This window comes from Capricornis sumatraensis, chromosome 4, assembly GCF_032405125.1.
Source record: "Capricornis sumatraensis isolate serow.1 chromosome 4, serow.2, whole genome shotgun sequence".
Taxonomy (NCBI): Eukaryota; Metazoa; Chordata; class Mammalia; order Artiodactyla; family Bovidae; genus Capricornis; species Capricornis sumatraensis.
Window position 1 is genome coordinate 108,470,314 of NC_091072.1, and position 17,411 is coordinate 108,487,724.

Sequence of the window (17,411 nt, forward strand, 5' to 3'; positions counted from 1 at the left end):
CTGTCCGAGACATCAGGGAAGCCCTATTCCCAGGTGGCTGAGTGGTGAACAATCTGCCTATCAATTTAATGCATACATGTGTAAAATAACAACAAATTAGTGTTACTGAATGCTAGCTATGCTTTGGGGGATTCTGTGTGTACCAGCTGCCCTGTCCCCTGACATCTCAGAAATAAAATCTCCCGTCATAGCACATGGCCTCCTCAGAAACTTGAAGTCTGCAGCTTGGGGCATGTGGCTCTCTCTCCCTCCCTCCTGGATGAGGGACTCCCTGCAGATACAGTAGGATCCTAGCGGAACGTAACATGCTCACCTAGCAGTACTCTTTGGGGGAAGTACAGCTAGGATAGAAACAATATCAGTAATAGGAAGACCTAAGGAGCACATTTCTTGAAAAGCCCAGAGAATTTCTAGAAGAGGAGACTGAGGAAGGTTAAAGTTAGACATCTAGCCTGGTAACATCCCTGGAGCCATGTCAGTGGATGATGGGAGGGAAGCCAGGTTACAGGGCCTTGAATAAGGAGTAATGAACTGTGAGTAGAGATGTCCCTTCAGACACTTGTCAGTGAACATGGAGGGGTAGATGGTGAAAACCATATGGGAGCTTTCTGTGCCAAGTGCTGTTCTAGGCGCTTTTCCTGTATGTACCCATTTAATCCTCACAACAATCCCATGAGATGGATGCTGTTATTTTCTCCATTTTACAGATGAGGAAACAGAGTTCTTAAAAAGTTAAAAAGTAAGAAAGAAAGAACACGTGGGTGGTAAGAGCTGGGATTTGAGCCCAGGTAATCCAACTCCCTTTGGACGTCACTCTTGTGAAATTGCCATGGTTCTAGTCAACTGTGGCCACCATGTCAGGGTGTTATGAACTGAATTTGTTTCTCCAAAGATAGATTGAAGCTTTAACCTCTGGTACCTGTGAATTGACCTTATTTGAAAATAGGGTGTGTATAGATGTAACCAAGTTAGGACGAGGTCACATTAACTTCCCTGGTGGCTCAGACAGTAAAGCGTCTGCCTACAATGTGGGAGACCCGGGTTCAATCCCTGGGTCGGGAAGATCTCCTGGAGAAGGAAATGGCAACCCACTCCAGTATTCTTGCCTGGAAAATCCCATGGACGGAGGATCCTGGCACGCTATAGTCCATGGGGTCACAAAGAGTCAGACACGACTTAGCGACTTCATTTCACATATGCACTTAGGGTGGGGCTTCTAATTCAATGTGACTGGTGTCTTTGTAAGCAGAGGAGAAGAGACACACGAGACATATATAAGAGGCAAAGATTAGAGTCGTGTCTACAAGTCAAGGAACTCCAAGGATCGCCAGCCACATCAGAGGCTAAGAAAAATGCAAACAACAGATTTTCTCCTAGAGACTTCAGAGAGTGCACAGCCCTGCCAAAATCTTGATTCCAGATTTCTAGCTCTAAAACTGTAAGAGGATAAATTTCTTTTGTTTTTGCTTTTTTTTTTAAGCCACCTAGCTTGTGGCCTTTTTGTTACGGTGGCCCTCAGAAACTCATGTAACAGTTGTAAAACAATGTAACAGGGTCTTTAAAAAAAATTATCGTTATTAATATGTTTTGGCTGTGATGGGTCTTTGTGGCTGTGCAGGCTTTTCTCTAGCTTCAGAGAGCGGAGGCTACTGCTCGTTGCCGCGCACAGGCTTCTCCCTGCAGCGGCTTCTCTTGTTGAGGAGCAGAGGCTCTAGGTGCCTGGCTTCAGTAGTCGCGGCTCCCAGGCTCTAGTGGCGCACAGGCTTAGTTGCTCTGCAGCATGTGGGATCTTCCTGGACCAGGGATCAAACCTGTGTCCCCTGCATTAGCACGGGGATTCTTATCCACCGTTCTGCCAAGTCAGTCCATATGACAGGTTCTTCCCTAGGTACTCACCTCTGAAGAAGAGGTGGGTATGACACCCCCAGGTGATGGGCCCTTGAATGTTGCTTCTGTTTCAACAAACTCAAACCAGCTGAACCCATAAGGAAAATTAACACTCTTACAAAAAACCTGAATGAACTTTTGGGCCAACCCAATATTATTTCACTTAACAGGAAAGTCTGTTGGGAGGACTGGTTGATTAAGCTGCTCAATGATACGGTGAAAGACCTTCTTCCATTTGCCTTCCTGGGAGAATCTATCTCTGTGGTGGCAGCCAGATGGTCCAGGAATTGCACTGAGACACAATAGCGATCAGAGGGAAAGGAGCGCCGGAGCCTTCCTCAGGCATGCCCTTGAGGAGCTGAAATTTTCCCTTGCAGGGTCTGCCTCTCTCATTGGGTGGGATTAGGTCACATGAACACCCTTCAGCCAATCCCTGACAAAGGAGATAAGATCATCTTTAGACCCATCCTTGCCCAGGTGGAGGTGGGAGAGGGCTAGATCTGCCTGCCCTCAGTCACTGGGCTGTGTGTGGGTGGGATGAATTCCCAAACAAAATTTGATTCTGTGGGAGGATGGGATGGGGGATGGATTCTGCACAGGGATCAGACCATGTCCACTGCCCACACTCTGTCTAGTACAAATGCTTTAAAAATATTTATTGTAAAAATAGCAAATAATTAACAACTTTATACTCAGTACCGGAGGGAGGACATCTCTGAGTCACCTAGCAGTTTTTTTTTTTTAAGAGGTCTTTTTGTTTTCTTTCATCTCCTGTACTTTAAGCATCTCATCTGTGAGGGAATTCCATTTAAGAAAACAGCACACTTCTGGACTTCCTATTAATGTAGTTTTTTTGTAGGAACCTATGTCTTGATAAAAGAATTGCCAAATATCGAATCCACAGAAAAAATGACTCCTTCTGAAAATCATCTACTTTTCTGTGAGACCCTTTTAAAATTCCTTATATTTTTAGTAAATGCTCATTTTACCATGTATGAGAGATTTAAGAATTTTAAAGTTAATTAACATCATGTTTTTTTCTCAAGACTGTCTATAATTTTGAGTGTTCCTTACATGTCTCTTTTTAGGATTTGGGGGGTAGTGAGTGAGAATGTTGAGACTGGATGCAATCTCAAAAACAACAGAATGATCTCTGTTTGTTTCCAAGGCAAACCATTCAATATCACAGTAATCCAAGTCTATGCCCAACCAGTAACACTGAAGAAGCTGAAATTGAATGGTTCTATGAAGACCTACAAGACCTTTTAGAACTAACACCCAAAAAAGATGTCCTTTTCTTTATAGGGGGCTGGAAAGCAAGAGTAGGAGGTCAAGACCACCTGGGGTAACAGGCAAATTTGGCCTTAGAATATGGCATGAAGCAGGGCAAAGGGTAATAGAGTTTTGCCAAGAGAACGCACTGGTCATAGCAAACACCCTCTTTCAACAACACAAGAGAAGACTCTACACATGGACATCACCAGATGGTCAACACCGAAATCAGATTGATTATATTCTTTGCAGCCAAAGATGGAGAAGCTCTATACAGTCAGCAAAAACAAGACCGGGAGCTGACTGTGGCTCAGATCATGAACTCCTTATTGCCAAATTCAGACTTAAATTGAGGAAAGTAGGGAAAACCACTAGATCATTCAGGTATGACCTAAATCAAATCCCTTATGATTATACAGTGGAAGAGAAATAGATTTAAGGGACTAGATCTGATAGACAGAGTGCCTGATGAACTATGGATGGAGGTTCATGACATTGTACAAGAGACAGGTATCAAGACCATCCCTGTGGAAAAGAAATGCAAAAAAGCAAAATGGCTGTCTGGGGAGGCCTTACAAATAGCTGTGAAAAGAAGAGAAGCCAAAAGCAAAGGCGAAAGGGAAAGATATAAGCATCTGAATGCAGAGTTCCAAAGAATAGCAAGAAGAGATAAGAAAGCCTTCCTCAGCGATCAGTGCAAAGAAATAGAGGAAAACAATAGAATGGGAAAGACTAGAGATCTCTAAGAAAATTAGAGATACCAAGGGAACATTTCATGCAAAGATGGGCTTGATAAAGGACAGAAATGGTAGGGACCTAACAGAAGCAGAAGATATTAAGAAGAGGTGGCAAGAATACACAGAAGCACTGTACAAAAAAGATCTTCACAACCCAGATAATCATGATGGTGTGATCACTCACCTAGAGCCAGACATCCTGGAATGTGAAGTCAAATGGGCCTTGGAAAGCATCACTACGAACAAAGCTAGTGGAGGTGATGGAATTCCAGTTGAGCTGTTTCAAATCCTGAAAGATGATGCTGTGAAAGTGCTGCACTCAATATCCCAGCAAATTTGGAAACCTCAGCAGTGGCCACAGGACTGGAAAAGGTCAGTTTTTACTCCAATCCCAAAGAAAGGCAATGCCAAGGAATGCTCAAACTACCGCACAATTGTACTCATCTCACACGCTAGTAAAGTAATGCTCAAAATTCTCCAAGCCAGGCTTCAGCAATACATGAACCGTGAACTTTGTGATGTTCAAGCTGGTTTTAGAAAAGGCAGAGGAACCAGAGATCAAATTGCTAACATCCGCTGGATCATCAAAAAAGCAAGAGAATTCCAGAAAAACATCTATTTCTGCTTTATTGACTATGCCAAAGCCTTTGACTGTGTGAATCACAATAAACTGTGGAAAATTCTGAAAGAGATGGGAATACCAGACCACCTGACCCGCCTCTTGAGAAACCTATATGCAGGTCAGGAAGCAGCAGTTAGAACTGGACATGGAACAACAGCCTCGTTCCAAGTAGGAAAAGGAGTACGTCAAGGCTGTATATTGTCACCCTGCTTATTTAACTTCTATGCAGAGTGCATCATGAGAAACGCTGGGCTGGAAGAAGCACAAGCTGGAATCAAGATTGCCGGGAGAAATATCAATAACCTCAGATATGCAGATGACACCACCCTTATGGCAGAAAGTGAAAAGGAACTAAAAAGCCTCTTGATGAAAGTGAAAGAAGAGAGTGAAAAAGTTGGCTTGAAGCTCAACATTCAGAAAACTAATATCATGGCATCTGGTCCCATCAGTTCATGGGAAATAGATGGGGAAACAGTGGAAACAGTGTCAGACTTTATTTTGGGGGGCTCCAAAATCACTGCAGATGGTGACTGCAGCCATGAAATGAAAAGACACTTACTCCTTGGAAGAAAAGTTATGACCAAACTAGATGGCATATTGAAAAGCAGAGACATTACTTTGCCATCACAGGTCCATCTAGTCAAGGCTATGGTTTTTCCAGTGGTCATGTATGGATGTGAGAGTTGGTGTGTGAAGAAGCTGAGCACCGAAGAATTGATGGTTTTGAACTGTGGTGTTGGAGAAGACTCTTGAGAGTCCCTTGGACTGCAAGGAGATCCAACCAGTCCATTCTAAAGGAGATCCTGGGTGTTCTTTGGAAGGACTGATACTAAAGCTGAGACTCCAGTACTTTGGCCACCTCATGCGAAGAGTTGACTCATTGGAAAAGATTCTGATGCTGGGAGGGATTGGGGGCAGGAGGAGAAGGGGACGACAGAGGATGAGATGGCTGGGTGGTATCACTGACTCGATGGATGTGAGTTTGGGTGAACTCCAGGAGTTGGTGATGGACAGGGAGGACTGGCATGCTGTAATTCATGGGGTCGCAAAGAGTCAGACATGACTGAGTGACTGAACTGAACTGAACTGAGTGAGAATGTTGACATGTAACTCAAAGGGAGCTGGGACCCCTGCTTCTACCCCACTTCCCACCTGGAGACAGGTGATGGTAAGACACAGTGAGGCTACCAATGTGACATTCTTAAATGTCCTCCTGGACACTTGGACTCCAGCTCTCCACCAGCTGTTGGACAACCAACCACCCAATATACTTTGACCTCATTGCTGCTATTAAATTTTGGCTGGTCTGGTTCTATTCCATTATAATTATACAGATCTTATTATAGCTCATTTTATCAATAACATGAGTTAATATATTTGCTAATGAACTCCATTTCTGCATTAAATGATGTGGAAATTTCCTAAACTTTAAAAAAGGACTGTGAACAATATTTTGTCAAAATTAAGCATGTTTTAAATAAGCTATCATTTTATGAAAGCAATGGTAAAGCCTGAAATTGTGGATCGTCCAGAGTTCCTTTGGACTTTTAAGTCTAGTGCTTTCACAGCGCGTGATAAATATTGTACACCCCATTCTTTATAACGACTTCCAAGGAGCTTGGAATAGGGAAAGAAGAAGAGGTGCTTAATCGAGTTTCCGAATGAAACAATGAGGCAAGGGAAATCATGGTCCTGTAATTGTTCTTCTTGTAAAGGTCTTCTCTAATGTAAGTAGGAGGTAATACTTTTTCACAATTTTAATAAAAACATAGTGGAACATCAATTTAAATGGAGCCTCCTCGAATTTCCTTTCTATGGCCCAGTCCACTCGTAGGAGCTATGGGAGATCCAAGAGTACTGATCACAAGATAAACACACTTCATCAGAGGTTTAGTCCAACAAACAGTATCGGGGGCAGCCCTGGGCTCAGTAGCATTTGCTTCAGCCTCCACTGCAGCTCTGGCTCCACTGAGGTTCTGAACATTGAGAATTAGCACTTTCTATGATTATCTTCAGGGGCTCCATAGCCCTCACCAGAGGAGTCCCTCATCTCACTACATTCCATTTACTCACCTTTTAGGAAGATGACCAACCAGGAAGAGTTCAAACAGTCCAGTTAGCCTGTTCTCAAGGGTGTCAGCGTTTCCCTTTCCTTGTGAATTCTGGTCCATTGAGATCCCTCTATGAAAAATCGTTTGGAAATGAATAAGTGACCTCAGAGCAATTTGTGGGGGAAGCAGATCCTGGTTCCTTTTTCTAGAATCCTTCTTGTTGCCTGTGCTCTTAGCGAGACAGGGTAGCTTTGAGGACCAGAGCACTTGTCTTCGATGAGCCTGGGCTTGAATCTGTTATTTCTGTGTTGTTATTGACCTTGGGAAAGTAATAATGTCCCTTAGCCTTGGTTTCCTAATCTGTCAAATGGGAATATTAGTACGTTCCTGACAGGGTTATTGTGAGGTTTAAGTGAGGTGGTGCTGATAGATCCCTAGTGCATTGCCAGTAAGCATTAGACAGGATCATAACTTCTAGTAGATTTATCGTTTTGTTTTTGGATTTATCATTTTATGACAGTGAAATAGAGTGTTCATTTCTTGGCATCTGCCTTGACTTCAATGTGGTTGATTCCCAAATTTACAGCTCTGGTCCCATGTCTCCTGATCCTCATTGCCTTTGTTTTTCAGCCTAGTGCCAAACATTTCCAGATAGATATTTCCAGTAAAACTCGATCTTCTCCTGTCTAAAAACACACTCAACATTCCTCAGCCCTTGCCAGGCCAGTCCTTCTGATGGCCACTGTGAGGATGAGGAAATTCTCCTTTCTGTTTGCCATAAGTCTTCTCTGACATCTTGCCAGACAAAGCCACCCGGTGGCCCAGACTCCTTTCTTTCCATCTTATTGCTGTATATCTCCCTGGACTTCTTTTCCTTTCTTGCTGCCAACACTTAGGTTTGATCCCTTAGTAATGCTTTCTTAGCTTCTACATCATAGCCTCTATGTCACTTCCTTGCCACTGGTCTAGGAAGAATTCTGTGAACAGTGGGTGTCTATTGAATGCCAGGATAAAGAGCCAAATAGAGAAACACTGGGAGGGAGTTTCAGAGATGACTAAGATACCCTCTGACCTTGAGGGATGCTCAGCTCATGAGGGAGACACATAGAAAAAAGGAACACTTGGCTGTGAAGTATGGGCAGAGACTGTCCGACACATGAAAGTGAAAGCGTTAGTTGCCCACTCCTGTCTGACTCTTTGTGACCCCATGAACTGTAGCCCACCAGGCTCCTCTGTCCATGGGGTCTCTAGGTAAGAATACTAAAGTGGGTAGCCATTCTCTTCTCCAGGGGCTCTTCCCAACCCAGGGATCAAACCCAGATCTCCTGCATTGTAGGCAGGCTCTGTACCAACTGAGCCACCAGGGAAGCCCAGTCTGACACATGTCTGTGCTCATGTGGTTTCACGCATAGTGTGGGAGGGCTGCCCAGACACCACTGCCAAGTCTTCAGGATCCAGGCAGGCCTCCCCCCTTGTTGCCCCTTTAGGGCTTTCTTGGTCCCTCAATACCCTCTCCCCGATTTGGACTGTCTCCCCTCACACCTCCAGTCCCTACACCCAGCACCTTTTCCAGGGCCTCTCTTTACTTGGTTAAGTCAGCTTTGGGAAGTCAGAGGAAGCTTCCCAGAAGGAATCAGCACCAGAGCAAGCAGGGACAGATTCTGGCTTTTGCTGCTGTCTGTTTGATTTTTGCCAGTCCCCACTTCAAAAACTTATTTAGAGCTATTGTTTTGCCTAATAAGTAAAATCCAATTTTCTTACCTTGGCATTTAAGACCCTCAGCTATCTTGCATCAACCTACCTTTGCATTTTTATTATTTTCCTGACTGTACTTACATTATATTTCTAAATTCTCTATCTTGGGTGCAGATGCAAAGGCCTGCAGAGGTCAGGCATGTAAGATAAATTAAGTGAAGCAGGCTGGTAATAAGGCATTAGGGAGTGGTGGGGACTGTGGCAGACAGGAATTCCTTTATTCCACTTCAATAGAGTGGCTCTGTGGTTGCTTCAGCTGACAGTTGCCACATGGGAATGTGGTCCAGTATTGCTAGATCTTTAGGGGAAGATCAAGAGGTTTTTTTTCTCTCTTTTTTTTAAAAAAATATTTATTTATTTATTTTTGTCTCTGCTGGGTCTTCGTTGCTGCATGCAGGCTTTCTCTAGCGGTGGTTAGCAGAGGCTACTGTTCCTTGTGGTGTGTGGGCTTCTCATTAATAGCCTTTCTTGTTGCAGAGCATGCGCTCCAGAGAACAGGCTCAGTAGTTGTGATGCACGGGCTTAGTTGCTCCGTAGCATGTGGGATCTTCTCGGACCAGGAATTGAACCTGTGTCTTCTGCATTGGCAGGCAAATTCTTTACCACTGGACCACCAGGGAAGCCCTGAAAATCAAGAGATTTTTAAAGAGATAACAGAAAGCTGGATTTTTGTTGAAACTGCTCTGGATTTTTATTGTTGTCAATTTTCATTTTGCTTCAAATTAAGAAAAATGTAGGCTAACAAAACATAGCTACAGAATAAATCTGTTCTTCTGGTTGTTCTAGACTACAACCCTTACCTAGAAGGCCAAGTTCATGCCATCTTTTCCATGACCTAGTTCCTCTACTGAGAAGGGCTTTGTCTCCCAAAATCCTAAGGAGTGTTCCTGTCCTACTTTAGTTCTTTCATCTCACTTTGTATTCTTGTTAGTTGTAATTTAGGAGAAAGAACGTAGGTTTTGGAGCCAGACAGACCTGGCACTTACTGGCTGCTTGGCCTAGGGAAGATTCAGTTTCCTCATCTATAAAACTGAAATAGTGGAGAAGGCAGCAACAGAGGATGAGATAGTTGGATGGCATCATCGATTCAAAGAACATGAGTTTGAGCAAACTCTAGGAGATAGTGAAGGACAGGGAAGCCTGGCATGCTGCAGTCCATGGACGCTCAAAGACTCATATATGACTTAGTGACTGAACAACACATCCTCGTATAATTGCTGTGAAGATTAAAGTCACTTTTGGTAAAGTACCTAGAATGTAATAACAGTGAAAGTGTTAGTTGCTCAGTTGTGTCCAACTTTTTGCCACCTTATGAACAGTAGCCCTCCAGGGTCCTCTGTCCATGGGATTTTCCATGCAGGAATACTGGAGTGGGTTGTCATTCTCTTCTCCAAGGGATCTTTCCAACCCAGAAATCGAACCCAGATCTGTTGCGTTGCGGGTAGATCCTTTACCATCTGAGCTATTAGGGAGGCCAGAATGTAATAGACCTTCATTTATTTTTCCATTATGATCACAAGTCTTATCTCCTTTATTAGACTCTGAGCTCCTGAAGGACAACGACTGGGCACCCAGCACACAGTATGTGCTTGATAAACATACATTGGTTGGTTAACAGGATTCATCAAGTGTGACAGTTCCTGCCTGCTTATTATTAACATGAAGCCTTATCTCAAGTGGTGTTTTATTGACTCACAGCTAAGACTTTTGGGAAATACAAAAGGCAAGATGATGTGATGTTTTAATTGCTGATCCTGACCTTATGTGTCTGTCTTGCCAGGTTACGATGCTGCAGGACCTGTTGCAATTGGGCTCACCCACTGGAAAAATCCCTACGCACAAGGCAGACCCACCCTACCATCAGATCTGCCTCTCTTCATCTCCAAAGATGCAGGCGTCCCAGTGTATCACCAATCCCTCACTCGTAAGACTGAGCTGGCCACGCCTCTGTCTTGCCCAGCCTCACTGTCCATCACTCCAGTGCCTTCTTACAGCAGCAGCAGCCAGGAAACCCTGAGCCAGGACACAACAGGTAACAGAGCTGGCTTCCTGTTGGAGATTCAGGACACAGTGTGTTTAAAGAGTCCTTCATGCATTTGCCTATTGAATGGATTGCATCTGTATTTCTGCTTGTGGACTCCAACAATTCTCCCATATTTGCTGGCCTTTAAATACCTTGGGTGTGTCAGAAGTAAGGTTAGATGTGTTCAGAAATATTTGACCTAAGCATTAGTTCTGTTTGGTATGATGTCATCTGGAAATCAACTCTGAATTAGAATTCCAGGACTTTTTCTTTGTTTAATTTCTATTCTCTACATAATGACAAGGCATCTATCTTGAATTAAACTTTTGTATTCAAGAAAGTTTTGAATACAGTCAAGTTGGTAGTCAGTTGCTATCAACACATGATGCTCTACCAGTTTGATCTATGTCAGGGGTCTGCCCATCACTGCCAATGGGCCAAATCTTGGCTGCCACTTGTTCTGTTTCAGCCCAAGAACTAAGAACTAAAAATAGTTTGTTTTAAATGGTCAGTATCTTAGTCTGTTCGTGCTGCTATGACAAGACCACAGATCAGGTAGTTCACAAAAAAGCAAATTTATTTTTCACAGTCTGGGGGCTGGAGGTTTGAGATCAGGATGCCAGCATAGTTGGGTGAGGACCCTTTTTTGGGTCACAGACCTCTCGTAGTGTCCTTACATGACAGAAAGAGTGAGGGATCTCTGTGGGGTCTTTTTTGTAAGAATGCTAATCCCAGTCATGATGGCTTTACCTTCATGACCTAAGCACCTTCCAAGGGCCCCACCTGCTAATACCATCATATTAGGCATTAGGACTTCAAATGTATACATTTTGGAGGGACACAAACATTCAGACCATACTGTTGGGAAAAATTAAAAGGATGATAATCTTTGAGACATGTGAAATTCACATTTCAGTGTTCATATATAAAGCTTTATTGGGACACAACCACTTACATATTTGTCTCTGGTTGCTTTCAGGTGACAATGGCAGAGTTGAGTAATTGTGACAGAGATGGTATGGGCTGCAAAGCCTAAAATATTTGCTGTGTGGCTCTTTGCAAAAAATGTTGACCACTGATCTATGTGATCTTTGGGGCTCATGACATATACAGTCAGGGCAAGAAGAATATTCACAGCATCTTGCTTTGAAATTTATTGCTTCCATTATACTTTGAGTTGTGGAAAGCTTTATTTAGGCAAGAATGGCCAGTTAATTAAACATTTCTAGAGTCTTGAGTCGAAGAAGGCAATGGCACCCCACTCCAGTACTCTTGCCTGGAAAATCCCATGGATGGAGGAGCCTGGTGGGCTGCAGTCCATGGGGTCGCTAAGAGTCGGACACGACTGAGCGTCTTCACTTTCCCTTTTCACTTTCCTATATTGGAGAAGGAAATGGCAACCCACTCCAGTATTCTTGCCTGGAGAATCCCAGGGACGGGGGAGCCTGGCAGGCTGCCATCTATGGGGTCACACAGAGTCAGACACGACTGAAGCGACTTAGCAGCAGCAGCAGCAGAGTCTTGAGTTGGAGGTTTAAAATATGCAAAATCTATCCTGCCACTATTTCCCCCCCCCCCTACAGATACAACACTTAGAGATAATGGTTTAGGCGGAGAAATTCAATGTGTAATTTCTGTTCTGGCGATAAATTTTTAAAGGTTGACACTCAGCATTTCACAATGACACTCAACAAATTCACAGATGCTGCCACCTAGAGATGAGACACTGATGTCGCAGACTTTCCAGATGCTCAAGAGCAGCCTGGATTGCAGACTTCACTAAATGTTCAGAGTCCCCAACTACTTAGAAATGAAGATGCCTGCGCTCTATCCAGGGGATGCTGTGGGCATAGCCAAGCAAGCTTCAGTGTCTGCTTTCTGCAGACTGCTCCCTCCTGGGATTTTTATCCCTGAGTTTCCCACACACACCTTGGGGTGTCACGAATATGACACACAAGTGTCTTTGGTTAAGTGGCTGGATGATATTGCAGGATGCTGGGGGATATTTGCATACCATTAGCTCTGGACAATTGAGCATCTTTCTGGTTGTCCTGATTGAAGGTCAATTGGAGAGTAGAGAAATCATGATCTGAAGTGTGAACATTTTCCATATTTATGTTTGGAATCTCCTGTGCTTTGATTTATCATGGTTGAAAACTGACTCTGCCTGCTTTAAAAAGTTGAGTAAAGTCCGAAGTTAAGAAAAGTGCTACCTTTGGCCTGGGCAGCTGCGAGGTTATGGCATTTTGTGGCAAAGAGGAATGTGAAATGGCAGCTGCCAGATTAACATTTTATCGCGTTTCCCTTTGAGTTGACTTTTCATTTTCTTTTTCCATAGAGCCTCACAGTCTGATTTTTGGAGGAGGTTTCTATTTTTAACTTGTAGGTTTTCAGAAACAAATGAAAAGCCCATATTTCTCTTCAATCCTAGGAACTTTCTGTTAGCAATAAAATGTTGAATTTTTACAAGCAACTGGTTTTTAGTAATAATAATTTGTGTATTTACAAAGTAAGGCTGACAGTGATACATTAAACAAGCAAGTAGTATTTTATAATAGAATATTATAGATTCTGGTGTAACTTCTGTGAGTCTCAATTATGATTATCTATGCTTTTGAACTGTGGTGTTGGAGAAGACTCTTGAGAGTCCCTTGGACTGCAAGGAGATCCAACCAGTCCATTCTGAAGGAGATCAGCCCTGGGATTTCTTTGGAAGGAATGATGCTAAAGCTGAAACTCCAGTACTTTGGCCACCTCATGCGAAGGGTTGACTCATTGGAAAAGACTCTGATGCTGGGAGGGATTGAGGGCAGGAGGAGAAGGGGACGACAGAGGATGAGATGGCTGGATGGCATCACGGACTCGATGGACATGAGTCTGCGTGAACTCCGGGAGTTGGTGATGGACAGGGAGGCCTGGCGTGCTGTGATTCATGGAGTTGCAGAGTTGGACACGACTGAGCAACTGAACTGAACTGAACTGATAGGTTAATTATTGCATTTGTTGATTTCTTACAGCAGTTTATTGGTTTTAATTGTATTATTTTGGTGTGAAAGCTTCCAGTTTCATTTTTCTTTCTTTCTTTCTTTCTTTTTTTGCTGCATCTTGCAGCATGTGGAATCTTAGTTCCCCAACCAGGGATTGAATCCATGCCCTCTGCATTGGAAGTGCGGAGTCTTAACCACTGGACCACCAAGAAAGTCTCTCCTTCCTGTTTTTAATAATAAAGTTAATTTATGTATACATATATACATACACACACACACACACATATATATTTGATTCCGTTGCTAGTTTGAAGAAAACTCTGAGGTAAGATAAGTTACTTTAACTCTAAGAGAGTGTCTACAGTTTCCAGACTGAATTTCCTACTCTGTTTAATGGTGCCACAGTCCATCCAGACTCCAGGGCAAACACTGGGTGTCCTCATGCTTTAACCCTCTGCTGCCATCAGCCTCCACAGCCAGCTGACTAACATGTTCATTGTCTACTGTAGAGACGTCTCTGATTCAGAGCATCCTCTCCATCCCCACTGCATTGTCTCACTCCAGCTCTCATGATCTCTACTAGAGGAGCCTCCCCACTTCTTAATTCTTCTATGTCCTTGGTGTTAGCTTTTCCAAATTCATCTCTTCCTCTGTTTTCCACTCTTTCTCCCTCTCTCCATTCCTCTCCCACTTGAAAATCTCTGTTGAGAGAAAGAATGGAGAGAGAGAATATTTTTAAAAAGATAATCACTGAGAGTTTCCCAGAATTGTTGAGAGACAGAAATATTTTGATTCAAGAAACACAGTAATGCCGAGCAGAATAAGTAAAAATAAATCCACATATAAACATATTGTGGTGAGTCAGCAAAAGACAAAGAGAAAAATCTTAGCAATCTGAGGGAAAAGCAGATTTACCACGAATGAGAAACAATTAAGGAGGAAGCCTTTCCAATGATAATGATAGAGGCCAGAAGACAGTGAATCAATATCTTCAAAGTGCTGAAAGAGGTAATGGTCAGTTCAGAATTCTGAACCCAGCTAAGTGATCATTGAAGAGGGAGGTCAGCATTAGAACATTTTTGGAGAAAGACTGGGAAAGTGTACCCAGTGCACAGCTACTGGAAGAATGGCTGTAAAGCCTATTTAATTTTTTAAAAATATTTTTATTTAAAAAAATATTTATTTATTTCACTGTGGCAGGTCTGTAGTTGTGGGATTTTAACTTTTAGTTGCAGCATGTGGAATCTAGTTCCCTTAACAGGGATTGAACCAGGGCCCACTGCATTGGGAGTGCAGAATCTTAGCCCTTGGACCACCAGGGAAGTCCCCTGAAGAGCCTATTTTAGAAAAGAAGGAATTTGAGCCTAGACGAAAAACTAAGATGAAAGAAATAAAGAGAGGAAGAAATACATGTTTAATTTAGAAAGATCTCTCTAGAAGAATGGTTTTCAACCAGGGATAATTTTATTTCATGGGTACATTTGGCAATGTCTGGAGGTATTTTTGGTTGACACAATGGGGCAGAAGGTATTATGAACATCTACTGATGCTGAAGCTGAAACTCCAATACTTTGGCCGCCTGATGTGAAGAACTGACTCCTTTGAAAAGACCCTGATGCTGGGAAAGATTGAAGGTGGGAGGAGAAGGGGAAGACAGAGGATGAGACTGTTGGATGGCATCACTGACTCAATGGACATGAGTTTGAGCAAGCTTTGGGAGTTGGTGATGGACAGGGAAGCCTGGCATGCTGCCATCCATGAGGTCGCAAAGAGTTGTACATGCCTGAGCTACTGTACTGAACTGAATGGGTGGAGGCCAGGAATGCTGCTAACCATCTGCAGTGTATGTGACATGGTCCCATGTTCATCATTAATTCTTAACACTGCCTCCTTCCTTTGCATTTCTCCTCTTACATGTTGCACCTTGACCTTGCAGTGGGCTCCCACCTTTATGGCATTTCCAGGACTGTCTTTGATAAAGTATGTCCTTCACACTTTTGATTTTCCTTTTTCTATGTTTCTTTGTGTCCTTTGACTCTTCCTACATTGTATCTCATGCTGCATATAGGTCTTTTCTTGTTCACTTAAACCAATTTTTCAACCTTGGCATCACTGACATTTTGGGTTGAGTAATTCTTTGTTATGGGGACTGTCTTGTGCATTGTAGATGTTCAGCAGCATCTCTGGTTTCTACCTGATGGATGCCAATTGTGACAACCAGAAATATCTCCAGACAATGCCAAATGTCTTCTTGATTCTAAAATTGCCCCTAGTTGAGAAAGTGAAAGTGAAAGTCACTCGGTTGTGTCCAGCTCTTTGGGATCTCATGGACTATACAGTCCATGGAATTCTCCAGGCCAAAATACTGGAGTGGGTAGCCTTTCCCTTCTCCAGGGGATCTTCCCAACCCGGGAGTAGAACACAGGTCTCCTGCATTGCAGGTGGATTCTTTACCAACTGAGCTATGAGGGAAGCCCCTAGTCTAGAGGCACTGATTTATACTAATTAAGTCCAGTGCAGTTCTCTGGACTTCTGCTTTTATCCATTCTTTTGATCTGTCTTTTAACTGATATAGTTAAACCATTCACATTTAAAGTGATTATTGATAGAGCTGGGTAAATATCTACTGCTTTGTAACTGCTTTCTATTCATTGCATTTGTTTGTGGTTTCTTCTTTCCCCTCTCATTTTAATTGAACATTTTATATGATATTTAAAATGGAATGGACCATATATGCGAGACAGCAAAAGAGACACAGATGTAAAGAACAGACTTATAGACTCTGTGGGAGAAGGCGAGGGTGGGATGATTTGAGAGAATAGCATTGAAACATGTATATTACCATATATGAAATAGATCGCCAGTCCAGGTTCAATGCATGAGACAGGGTGCTCAGGGCTGGTGCACTGGGATGACCCTGAGAGATGGGATGGGGAACACACGTACACCCATGGCTGATTCATGTCAATATATGGCAAAAACCACTACAATATTGTAAAGTAATTAGCCTCTAGTTAAAATAAATAAATAAATTAAAGTAAAACAAAAATAGAATGGGTACCTACCCCCTTATTTCTCTGTCTTTAAAACATTTTCCTTTTGTCAAAATATCCCTGAAGGGGTAATTCAACTTTAATTGTCTGTGATGGAATGTTTCCCAGTAAAGTTTATATGGAATGTAGTAGGTATCATGGTTAACCTGCTAATGTTGGGAAGTTGTAATAAGTGAAACCACTTGTCCTGGCTTTCTGGAAGGTGATCTGTGGTTTTCTAGAATATTGGCTGGGTAGAAGATGTCACAGTAGAAGGGCAGGCATTTGAGTAGAGGTTGTTCACATGAGGAACTGGTATTCCAAACAGTGGGCAGTGCACGGAGACTGATCCCAGAGCAGTTAGGGGTTGTGTGTCCTTATAGTCAAACTAGAGCACTGAATGCATTATATATAGAGATGTTGTATGGGGTCATTGGGTTCTCTGGGGCTATTAATTTGGTGTTCAGCTTTTTTTGGCATTCCATGAGTTAATTGACATTTGTGAACAGACCTAGAATCTTAACCCATGTGTATGCCACTTCTCTGAGAAAAACTGAGGTTAGTTGGGGACTGCCCGCATTTTAGAACTAAGAGGATGGTTGGGAATGTTTATTTGACAAGAGAACTGGCTGAGAGAAATAAATCACCGAGCTTTCTTCAAGTTTCCTAATTTCCTCTTGTTCTCTTAAATTTGCCGTATCATTCTTTTCAGAATTCAAGACCGTGTGCTGCCGTTTAACTTCTGATTCTAGCACAATCCTGTTAATCCCTTCTCCAGGTGTAGTGGTTATTTAGTTTTAGAAGATTGAAAGCATTGGTGAATCAGGGAATGATTAATGGCACATGAGAACAAAGTCAATTAAATGATGCAGCTATGAAGTTTCTGGAGGATTTCTGATACATGAAACTGAAAAACCTGATTTAAAACTGCATTAAATCTGATTTGCAAAGGATGATATATTTTAGAATCAAAAGGCACTAAAATGCTCCAATAAACTCATCCATTCATCCAGTCATCTAGATTCTTGCTACCTGACATGTGGTC